An 11,996-nucleotide genomic window follows, 5' to 3' on the forward strand; every position below is an offset into this window, starting at 1 on the left:
CAGGCATGCGCCACCATGCCCAGCTAATTTTGTATTTTTAGTAGAGACAGGGTTTCTCCATGTTGGTCAAGCTGGTCTCGAACTCCCAACCTCAAGTGATCCACCTGCCTTGGCCTCCCAAAGTGCTGAGATTACAGGTGTGAGCCACCGCACCTGGCCCATGGAAATATTTTCTAAGTTATTATATGCCCTATAAATGAAACTGCCTTTTCTTTTTTTTTTTTTTTAAAGACAGAGTCTCACCCTGTTGCACAGGTTGCAGTGCAGTGGCATAATCACAGCTCACTGTAGCAATCCCCACAGGTGTGTGCTATCACATCTGGCTAATTTTTTTTTAAGAGATAGGGTCTCACTTATTGTCCCACTGGTTTTGAACTCCTGGCTTCAAGCAATCCTTCTGCCTCAGCCTCCTACAGGCAAGAACCACCATGCCCAGATAAAACTACCTTTTAATTTATTTCTGTAATTCAAAATGATTAATTAATTCATACTGATAGACTTCTTTTCAGTCTTTCTTAATTGGATTTCTCCATGAAAACTGTTAGATACATCTGTAAATCAAAGTAATTATTATGAGGAAAGGGAAATAGTTAAACGCAATCTTTGATACACTATCCTAAATCTGATCACATTACCTCAAATACCTGATGGTCATATTACCTTATATGCATACTTCCCAGAGGTCTGGGTAAACATAAGCCCCATATTTTCCCCAAACATTTTCACTGATGTACAGAATCTGGCAACATTCAGTGGATCTTTGAGCTCTCAGGTGCTAACCTGATGAAGCCCAAATCTTGTCAATGCCAATGCATTTGTACATAAACGAAAAACCGGGCCTCTGATTTGGATGCAAGCTTCTGTATGAGAGGAGCAAAACTGTGCTAAAGAAACTCCTGGGCCAGTCGTGGTGGCTCATGCCTGTAATCTCAGAACTTTGAGAGGCCGAGGCCAGTGGATCACATGAGGTCGGGAGTTCGAGACAAACCTGACCAACATGGAGAAACCACATCTCTACTGAAAATACAAAATTAGCCAGGCATGGTGGCGCATGCCTATAATCCCAGCTACTCAGAAGGCTGAGGCAGGAGAATTGCTTGAACCTGGGAGGCAGAGGTTGCAGTGAGCCGAGATTGCGCCATTGCACTCCAGCCTGGGCAACAAGAGTGAAACTCCGTCTCAAAAAAAAAAAAAAAAAAAAATCAATGTAGGGACACATCAAACATGAAAAAGCAAGGAAATATGTTACTTCCAAAGGAAAAATCATAATTCACCAGTAACAGACCTCAACCCTAAGAAAATACATGAAAATGCCAGAAAAGAATTCAAAATAACAATCATAAGGAAACCCAGTGAGATACAAGGGAATACAGACAGATAATTCAATGATATCAAGAAAAACAATTCATTATTCTAGTGAGAAATTTAAAATGAGATGGATATTTAAAACAAACAAACAGAAATCTTAGAGCTAATGAATTCAGTGAATGAAATAAAAATACAGCCAAGGGCTTCAACATCAGACTAGAACAAGCAGAAGAAAGAATTTCTGGACTTGAAGACAGCTCTTTTGAAATAAAAAAAAAAACAGGAAGGAAGAAAAAAGGAAAGGAAAGGAAGGAAGAAAGGAAGGAAAGAGGGAAGGAAGGAAAGAAGGAAGGAAAGAGAGAAGGAAGGAAGGAAGGGGAAGGAAGGATGGAAAAGGGGAAGGAAGGAAGGAAGGAAGGGAGGAAGGGAGGAAGGAAGGAAGGAAGGAAGGAAGGAAGGAAGGAAGGAAACGGAGATGGAAGAAAGGAAGGAATGAAGGAAGGAAGGAAGGAAACGGAGAAGGAAGGAAGGAAGGAAAGAAGGAAGGAAGAAAGGAAGGAAGGAAGGAAAGGGGGAGGGAAGGAAGGAACGGAGGGAGGGAGGGAGGGAAATAATGAAGAAAGGCTGCTGGATTTATGGGACACCATTAAGCAAACAGACACTAATCTTATGGACATTCCAGAAGGAGAAGAGAAGGGAAAGGTGAGGAAGGTATATTTAATGAAATAATAGCAGAAAATCTCCGAAGTCTGGGGAGAGAGATGGATATTCAGGTTGAGGAAGTGCAAAGAATCTTAAATAGATTCAACCAACAGGTTCTCTCTGAGGCAAATTATAATCAAATTGTCACAAGACAAAGACAACAAAAGAATTTTAAAAGCAGCAAGACAAAAGTATTAAGTCACATATAAGGGAAATCCCATTAGATTAACAATGAATTTCTCAGCAGAAATCTTTTTCTTTTCTATTTCTTTTTTTTTTTTGAGACAGAATCTCATTCTGTCACCCAGGCTGGGGCGCAGTGGTGCAATCTTGGCTCACTGCAACCTCCACCTCCTGGTTCGAGCGATTCTCCCACCACAGCCTCCCAAGTAGCTGGGATCACAGGCTCCGCCACTACACCTGGCTAATTTTTGTATTTTTAGTAGAGATGGGCTTCACCATGTTGGCCAGGCTGGTCTTGAAGTCCTGACCTCAGGTGATCTGCCCACCTCGGTCTCCCAAAGTGCTGGGATTACAGGTGTGATCCACTGCGCCTGGCCAGAAATCTTACAGGCCAAAAGAGAATAGCGTGATATATTCGAAGTACTCAAAGAAAAAACTGTCAACCAAGAATAGTATACTAAGCAAAGCTATTTTTCAGCAAAAAGGAGAACTAAAATCTTTCACAGACAAGGAAAAACTGAGGGAATTCATCACCAGTAGACTGCCCTTACAAGAAATGCTCAAGGGAGACTTACATCTGGAAATGAAAAGAGGACAATCACCATCATGAAAACATGCAAAACTATAAAACTCACTTATAGAGCTGATACACAAAGGAAAAAAAAAAGTATCACTATAGAAACCCACCCAACTGAAAAAGTAAATAATAAAAGATAAAGAAATAAAGAACATATCAAACAATCAGAAAACAATCAATCAAATGACAGGAATAAGTCTTCACCTATCAATAGTAACTCTGAAAGTAAATGAATTAAATTTCCCATTTAAAATATATAGACTGGCTAAATAGATGAAAAGACAAGACTCAACTATATGCTCCTTACCAGAAACTTAGCTCACCTGTAAAGACACACATAGACTGAAAATGAAGGAATGGGAAAAGGATATTCCATACAAACAGAAACCAAAAGTGAGCAGAGTAGCTATCCTTATGTCAGACAAGAGGGATTTCAAGTTGAAAACTGCAAAAAAAAAAAAAAAAAAAAAAGACAAAGAAGCACATTATATAATCATAATGGGAATCATGCAGTAAGAGAATATAACAATTGTAAATATATATGTACCTAACACTGAAGGACCCAGATATATAAAGTAAATATCATTAGATCTAAAGGTAGAGATAGACCCCAATACAATAATAGTTGGCGACTTCAACACCACCCTCTCAGCACTGGACAGATCATCTAGACAGATTATCAACAAAGTAAATTGAATTTAAACTGCACCATAAGCCAGGCACAACAGCTCTTACCTGGGATCAAGCTTGTAATCCCAGCACTTTGGGAGGCCAAGGTGGGAGGATCACCTAAGCCCAGGAGTTTGAGACCACACTGAGCCACATGGTGAGACCCTGTCTCCACATTAAAAAAAAAAAAAAAAAGAAAATTAGCCCAAGCACGGTGGCTCACGCCTGTAATCTCAGCACTTTGGGAGGCTAAGGCAGGCAGATCACGAGGTCAGGAGTTTGAGACCAGCCTAGCTAACATGGTGAAACCCTGTCTCTACTAAAGATACAAAAAATTAGCTGGGCATGGTGGCACACACCTGTAATCTCAGCTACTCAGGAGGCTGAGGCAGGAGAATCACTTGAACCTGGGAGGCGGAAGTCACAGTCAACCAAGAACACACCATTGCACTCCAGCCTGGGTAACAGGGCAAGACTCTGTCTCAAAAAAAAAAAAAAAAAAAGAAAAGAAGGAAAGAAAATTAGCTGGGTGTGGTGGAGCACACCTGTAGAAGCAGCAGCTACTCAGGAGACTGAGGTGGGAGAATCACTTGAGCCCAGGAAGTTGAGTGAGGCTAAAGTGAGCCATAATCATGTCACTGCCCTCCAGCCTGGGTGACGGAGTGAGACCATGTCTCAAATAGAAAAATAAATTTAAAATAAAATTTTAAAAACTGTACCATAGATCAGAGACCTAATAGACATTTACAGAACATTTCACTCAACAGCTACACAATATGCATTCTTTTCATCAGCCATGGAACATTCTCACAGACTGACTTATGTTAGGAAATAAAACAAGTCTCCAAAAAGAAACTTCTTTATTTTTGGAGACAGGGTCTTGCTCTTTCACCCAGGCTGGAGTGCAGTGGCGTGATCTCGGCTCCCTGCAATCTCTGCCTCCTGGGCTCAAGCGATCCTCCTGCCACAGCCTCCTGAGTAGCTTGGACTACAGGCATGCGCCACCATGCCTGGCTAGTTTCTGTATCTTTTGTAGGGACGGGGTTTCATGATGTTGCCCAGGCTGGTCTCAAACTCCTGAGCTCAAGCAGCCCGCCTGTCTTGGCCTCCCAAAGTGCTGGGATTACAGGTGAGTGAGCCACTGCACCTGGCCTTATAAAATGTTTAAACATCGAAAGCATATCAGGTATCTTGTTTGATCACAATGGAATAAAATTAGACATCAATAACAAGAGGAATATTAGAAACTATACAAATACATGGAAATTAAACAACATGCTCTTGAGCAACAAATGGGTGAAGGAAGAAGTTAAGAATAAAATTTAGGCCAGGGCCGGTGGCTCACACCTGTAATCCCTGTACTTTCAGAGGCTGAGGTGGGAGGATCATTTGAGGCCAGGAGTTTGAAATCAGCCTGAACAACATAGTGAGACGCTGTCTCTAACTTTTTTTAAAGGAAGTCTTAGCCAGAGCAATCAGACAAGAAAAAGAAACAGAGAGCAATCAAATTGAAAAAGAAGAAGTCAAACTATCTCTGTTTGCCAATGATACAATCTTACACCTAGAAAACCCTAAAACCTCTTCTAAAAGACTACTGCATCTGATACATGAATTCAGTAGTCTCAGGTCACAAAATCAATGTACACAAATCAGCAGCACTGCTATACATCAACAATGACTGAGCTGAGAATCAAATCAAGAACTCAATTCCTTTTATAGTAACTACAAACCAAATAAAATACCTAGGAATATACTTAACCAAGGAGGTGAAAGATCTCTACGGGGAGAACTATAAAACACTGTGGAAAGGAATCATAGATGACACAAACAAATGGAAATACATTTCTTGTTCATGGATTGGAAGAATCAATATTGTGAAAATGATCATACTGCCCAAAGCAATCCACAGTTTCAAATAAATTCTATGAAAATACCAACATCATTTTTCAGAGAATTAGTAAAAACAATCCTAAACTTCATATGGAACCAAAAAGAGCCTGAATAGCCAAAACAGTCTTAAGCATAATGAACAAATCCGGAGGCATTGCCATTACCCAACTTCAAATTATACTATGAGGCTATAGTACCCAAAATAGTATGGTACTGGCATAAAAGTAGATACATAAAGTACAGGAATGAAACTGGATCCCTCTCTCTCACCATATACACAAATTAACTCAAGGTGGATTAAAGACTTAAATCTAAGACCTGAAACCATAAAAATTCTAGAAGAAAACCTAGGAAAAACTCTTCTAGACATTGGCCTAGGTAGAGAATTTATAACTAAAACCCCAAAAGCAAATGCAACAAATAAATAAATAAATAAATGGGACCTAATTAAACTAAAAAGTTTCTGCACAGCAAAAGAAATAACCATTGGAGTAAACAGACAACCTACAGAATGGATACAAATTTTTGCAAATTATGCATTCAACAAAAGACTAATATCCAGAATCTCTAAGGAACTCAAACAAATCAGGAAGAAAGCAATAAATGATTCCATTAAAAAGTCAGCAAAGGATATGAATAGATATTTCTGAAAAGAAGATATACAAATGGCCAAAAAACAAATGAAAAAATGCTCAACATCACAAAATGTCAGAGAAATGCAAATGAAAACTACAATGAGATCAGACCTTACTCCACCCAGAATGGCCATTATTAGAAAGTCAAGAAACAATAGATATTCATGTAGATGTGAAAAAGAAACACTGATGGGAATGTAAATTAGTACAACCTCTATGGAAAGCCGTATGGAGATTTCTCAAAGAACTGAAAGTGGATCTGCCATTTGACCCAGCAAATCCACTACTGGGTATCTATCCAAAGGAAATAAGTCAGTATATATAAAAAAAAACACATGCATGTGTATGTTTATTGCAGTGCAGTTCACAATTGCAAAGATATAGCATCAACCTAAGTGCCCATCAACCCGAGTGGATAAAGAAAATGTGATATGCATACACATATTTATATACCATGGAATACACACTCCATGGAATACTACTCAGCCACAAAAAATAACTAATGTCTTTTGCAGTCACTTGGATGGGACTGGAGGCCATTATTCTAAGTAAGTAACTCAGGAATCGAAAATGAAATATCACACGTTCTCATTCATAAGTAGGAGCTAAGCTACAAGTATGCAAGGTGTACAGAGTGGTTTAATGGACACTGGAGAATCAGAACAGGGGAAAGTGAGAGGGGGATGAGGGATGAAAAACTATCTATTGGGTATAAGGTACACTGCTTGGATAACTTCTTAGTGACTTCTTTTCCTGCAGTCCAAGAATTTATCCATTTCCTCTAGGTTTTTAAACTTATTGGCATGAACACATACAACTTACCAGAATTGAACCAAGAAGAAATAAAAAGCCTGAACAGACCAATAACAAATAATGAGATCGAATCAATAATAAAAAGTTTTTCCACAAAGAAAAGTCCAGGACCAAATGGCTTCACCATTGAATTCTAGCAAACTTTTTTTTTTTTGAGATGGCATTTCGCACTTGTTGCCCAGGCCAGAGTGCAATGGTGTGATCTTGGCTCACCACAACCTTCGCCTCCCGGGTTCATGTGATTCTCCTGTCTCAGCCTCCCGAGTAGCTGGGATTACAGGCATGTGCCACCATGCTCAGCTAATTTTGTATTTTTAGTAGAGATGGGGTTTCTCCATGTTGGTCAGGCTGGTCTCGAACTCCCAACCTCAGGTGATCCGCCCACCTCGGCCTCCCAAAGTGCTGGGATTACAGGTGTGAGCCACTGTGCCCAGCCAAATTCTAGCAAACCTTTAGATAATTAATATCAATTCTTCTCAAACTATTCCAAAAAGTTGAAGCAGAGGGAATTCTTCCTAAGTCATTCGACTTGGCCAGCACAACCATGATACCAGACAAGGATACCACAAAGAAAGAACACTGTAGGCCAATACCCCTGGTAAACACAGATGCAAAAATCCTTAACAAAATACTAGCAAACCAAATCATACAATATATAAAAAAGATAATACATCATGAGCTAGTGGCATTTCTCCCAGGAATGTATGGATGGTCCAACATAATACAAATCAATAAATGTCACACATCACATCAGTAGAATGAAGGACAAAAACCATATGATCATGTCAATACATGCAGAAAAAACTTTTGATAAAATTCAACATTGCTTCATGATAAAAACTCATAATGTTTTAGGTATAGAAGAAAAGTTCCTCAAAATAATAAAGACCACACATGACAAACCTACAGCTATCTCACTGAATGTGGAAAACCAGAACGCTTTTCTTCGAAGAACAGGAACAAGACGAGTATGACAAGTATGACCACACTCACCACTCTTATTCAACATAATACTGGAATTCCTAGCCATAGCAATTAGGCAAAATAAAGAAATAAAGGATATCCACAAATGAGGAAGTCAAACTGTTCCTGTTTTCAGATAACATGATCTTACATGCAGTAAAACCTAAAGACTTTATCAAAAAACTCTTAGATCCGATAAACAAATTTAGCAAAGTTGCAGGATACAAAATTAATATGCAAATATCAGTATTTGCATACACAAACAATGAACTAGCTGAAAAAGAAATCAAAAAGACAATCTCCTTTACAATAGCTACACACACACATACACACATACACACACACCCCTAGGAATAAATTTAACCAAAAAGGTGAAAGACTTTTACAAGGAAAATTACAAAACACTGGTGAAAGAAATTGAAGAGGATACAACAAATGGAAAGACATCCCATGATTTTGGATTGGAAGAATTACTCGTGTTAAAATGATAATGCTACCCAAAGCAATCTATAGATTCAACACAATCCTTATTAATACATCGATAACATTTTTCACATATATGGGAAAAAATCTCAAAATTGCATGAAACCAGAAAAAAAAAAAAAACAATTAGCTAAAGCAATCCTGTGTAAAAAGAACAAAGCTGGAGGTATCACACACTCTGTCACCCAGGCTGGAGCACAGTGGCATGAACTTGGCTCACTGCAACCTCTGCCTCCCAGGTTCAAGCAATTATCCTGCCTCAGCCTCCCGACTAACTGGGACTACAGGTGCGTGCCACCACACCCGGCTAATTTTTATATTTTTAGTCGAGACAGGGTTGCACCATGTTGGGCAGGATGGTCTCGATCTCTTGACCTCATAATCTGCCCACCTCGGCCTCCCAAAGTGCTGGGATTACAGGCGTGAGCCACCGCACCTGGCCTGGTCTGAGAAAATATTTTATGAATAAGACCTCAAAAGCACAAGCAACAAAAGCAAGAATAAACAAATGGGATTATATCAAACTAAAAGCCTTCTGCCAGCAAAGGAAACAATCAACAAAATGAAAAGACAACCTACAGAATGGGATAAAATATTTGCAAACTACTCCAACAGAGTAGTTTCCAGAATACACAAGCAACTCAAACATCTCACAGCAAAAACCAAATGATCCATTTTAAAAATGGACAAACAATCTAAACAGACGTCTCCAAAGAAGACATACAAATGGCCAACAAATATATGGAAAAATGCACAACGACATTAGGGAAATGCAAATCAAAACCACAATGAGGTATCGTCTCACCCCTTAAGGGTGGCTATTATCAAAAAGACAAAAAATAACAAATGTTGGTGAGAATGCAGAGAAAAGGGAACTCCTATTCACTGTCAGTGGGAATGCAGACTAGCATAGCTACTACGTAAAACAGTATGAAGGTCTCTCAAAAAACTACAAATAGAACTACCATATGATCCCACAATGTCACTATGGGAATTTATCCAAAAGGAAGGAAATAATTATATTAGAGACACATCGACATCCCCATGTTTGTTGTAGCATTATTGACAATAGCCAAGATATGGAATCAACCTAGGTGTCCAATGACAGATGAATGGAGAAAGAAAATTTGGTATATATACACCGTGAAATACTATTCAATCATAAGAAAGGATTAAATTCTGTCATTCACAGCACATGGATGTTACAGAAAGATGTTATGTTACATGAAATAAGCCAGGATCAGAATGTTAGACACCACGTTATCACTCAAGTGTGGAAGCTTAAAAAAATGATCTCATGGAAGTAAAAGTAGAACAGACAATACTAGAGGCTGGGAAGAGGAGGGGGAAGAAAGGGATTGAAATGAATTTTTGTTAAAGGATGCAAAATTATAGCTAGATGAAAGGAATAAGTTCCTGGCCAGGCGCGGTGGCTCACGCCTGTAATCCCAGCACTTTGGGAGGCAGAGACGGGTAGATTACAAGGTCAGGAGTTTGAGACCAGCCTGGCCAATATGGTGAAACCCTATCTTTACTAAAAATATAAAATTAGCCAGATGTGGTGGCATGCGCCTGTAGTCCCAGCTACGTGGGAGGCTGAGGCAAGAGAATCACTTGAACCCCGTTGGCAGAGGTTGCAGTGAGCCGAGATTGCACCACTGCATTCCAGCCTGGGCAACAGAACGAGACTCTGTCTCAAAAAAAAAAAAAAAAAAGGAATAAGTTCTAGTGTTTTATGCCACCATAGGATGACTATAGTTAACAATAATATATAGTTTCAACTAGGTAGGAGGATATCAAATGTTCCTAACACAAAGAAATGATAAATGTTTGAGATGATGGCTATGCTAGTTACCTTGATTTGATCATTATACATTACATGTATCGAAACATCACTATGTACCCTATGAATATGTGCAATTATTCTTTGTCAATTTAAAAATGAAATAAAATAAAAGGCCAAAAAACGTGATATGACTCTGCATGTCTGAAATGTAATTGGACACTAGCCCTTTTATTCTTTTTTTTTTTTTTTTTTTGAGATGGAGTTTCTCTCTTGTTGCCCAGGTTGGAGTGCAATGACGCGATCTCAGCTCACTGCAACCTCCACCTCCCAGGTTCAAACGATTCTCCTGCCTCAGCCTCTCAAGTAGCTGGGATTACAGGCACCCGCCACCATGCCCAGCTAATTTTTTGTATTTTTAGTAGAGACAGGGTTTCACGATGTTAGGTAATCTGCCCATCTCAGCCTCCCAAAGTGCTGGGATTACAGGTGTGAGCCACCGCACCCGGCCACTAGCCCTTTTATTCTAGCACATCTCAGTATCTGTAATTATCTGATAAGCTGGTGTTTAGCAGCACATATTTTGTGAAACACTGTCTTAACTCAGAGGGAGCACTCTCTAATGAGGACATTTCATGCATTATATAGGCCAGTAGAACAGATATTTTGGGCTTCTGTAGCACCTTTCATATCATATCACATTATGTAAGCATATCAGTTAGTATACATGCCTATCTGCTGTTATAGAGGCCCAAAATTACAGTGACTTCAATAACATAGAGGTTTATTTATCTCAAGTAACTGTCCAAAGGTGAGTAGCCTAGGTTGATAAGATACCTCTGCTCTATCAGGCCATCCAGGATCCCAGGCAGGCAGTTGGTCTCTGTGCCCCTCAACATTGATTTTCATTCCCTGTCATTTCTAGAGTAGAAACTATCTCTTTATTTATTTATTTATTTTTGAGACGGAGTCTCACTGTCACCCAGGCTGCAGTGCAGTGGTATGTTCTCAGCTCTGTAGCCTCCACCTCCTGAGCTCAAGGGATCCTCCCACCTCAGCCTCCCAAGTAGCTGGGACTACAGACACTTGCTACCACACACACTAATCTTTTGTATTTTTTGTAGAGACGGGGTTTCACCACATTGCCCAGGCTTGTCACGAACTTCTGAGCCCAGGCAATCCACTCACCTTGGCCTCCCAAAGTGCTGTGATTATGGGCATGAGCCACCATGCCCAGCAGAAATTACCTCTTTAAGAAATAATCAAGATATTGCTTAAATCACTTCTTACATATCATTGGCTAGTCACATGTCCACACCTAGCTCCAAGGGAATTGTAGTCTCTAGGTGAGTAGCCATATCCCCTACTCAAAGGTGGGGAAATTATATTCCAAAAAGGAACCATAGACACTGGGGTGGTGGGCGATGGTCAATAAGTAATCTGCCTTGGACTATAGACACTGGGGTCGAGGGCAATGGTCAAATTAGTAACCTGCCACTGTATTTGGCCTACTTCCTTGAAGCTTATGGAGCTCTCTCTTCTGGATAACAGAATGGAAGTAGTCATATAAATGAAAGAGGAAATGCCAATTTTTCATTGGAGATCTCTATAGATCCCACTTCGAATCAGGATGATAAACATCATCTTTAAATTATCATCATCTTGTATCTCCTTAAAAAGTTTGAGGCAGTGCACAATACTCAGTTTAAAACGAAACTCAAAAGCTGTTTTTTTTTTTTTTAAGAGCTGGAACTCACTATATTGCCCAGACTGGACTGCAGTGATCATTCACAGGCCTGATCATGGCATACCACAGCCTCGAACTCCTAGGCTCGAGGGATGCTGTCTTAGCTTCCCGGGCAGCTGAGACTACAGGTGTGCATCATTGTGCCTGGCTCCAAAACTGCCAATTTAAAAAAAATTTAGACTTATTAGTAATCAAAGAATTATAAGCTCCATAAGGATAGTGACTTAACATTGTTGTCAGAGC

This window comes from Hylobates moloch, unplaced genomic scaffold, assembly GCF_009828535.3.
Source record: "Hylobates moloch isolate HMO894 unplaced genomic scaffold, HMol_V3 SCAFFOLD_16, whole genome shotgun sequence".
Taxonomy (NCBI): domain Eukaryota; kingdom Metazoa; phylum Chordata; class Mammalia; order Primates; family Hylobatidae; genus Hylobates; species Hylobates moloch.